Genomic DNA, 1,094 nt, shown 5'->3' on the forward strand with positions numbered 1-1,094 from the left:
GACCCGAGCGGGGGGGGGGGGGGTGTCCCACAGCAGGGAAAATTTTGCATTGTATTTCAAAAGCAAGATTTCTGGTGCACATTTGTGATGTGATTATGCGGTGTGTTATGTACTACTCAAGAGTGGAAATTATCTTTAAAAGAGAAAATTGCAAGGGAGCAAAGCTACCAAGCGGAGGAGTGTGTGGGAGACGGTGTCCCCATTATGCAGGGGCAGGGGAAAATAATGTTGGCGTCTCAAAAATAAACCTGTTTGAACCATGTTTGTGCTGTGATTATATTGATATGAATTATGACATACTCTGAAAAGCGGGAATTGTTGGAAGAAAAAAAAAACGTGAGGGAGCGAAGGGACCGGGCGGGTGAGGGTCTGAGAGGAGAGGTCCCCCTCTCAGAGCAGGGGAATATTTTGTTGTCAGAAAAACATGCTTTCTGTGCATATTTTGTGTTGTAACTATGTGGTGTGTGATGTACTCCTGAAAAGAAGATATTATCGTTGAAAGAGAACATTGCCAGGGAGCAGAGCGACCGAGCGGTGGAATGTCTGGGAAGGGGTGTCCCCATCTCAGGGCAGGGAAGTTTTTGCATTTGGGGTCTCAATAAAAGTTTTCTGATGCATGTTTGTACTGCGTCTTTGTGTGCGAATGGAATACTCCAGAATAACAGAAATTTATTCCCGTTAACCAACAGCACAAGTAGTCAGTTTTATTGGGGGTATATTAGGCAAAAATCCATGCAATTTACTCAAATGTGCGAACGAGCGAAGCGAGCGAGCGGTTCGCAAAGTATAAATATCCATGTCTAATAAGGAAATGAAATGACGATTGAGAGACAAAGAGAGTACATAATCTATAAGCCATGCAGTTTTCCGGAATGGAATATAAGTTGTGGATATTGTAATAAAGCATTACTTTGAAGTGGTATAATAAATGATCAATTTTTAGCAGATTGAGGACTGTTAAACTGTAATGCGACCGGGGGAAGAAATGCGGGCGTTTCCCCTCCCAGGTCTGATAGGGATTCGGAGGATTTTTGGATATCAAAAGCAAGAGTTATAGGGAAAGCATGTTAATCTAAAATTATATTATGTCCTCG

This window comes from Lytechinus pictus, chromosome 6, assembly GCF_037042905.1.
Source record: "Lytechinus pictus isolate F3 Inbred chromosome 6, Lp3.0, whole genome shotgun sequence".
NCBI lineage: Eukaryota > Metazoa > Echinodermata > Echinoidea > Temnopleuroida > Toxopneustidae > Lytechinus > Lytechinus pictus.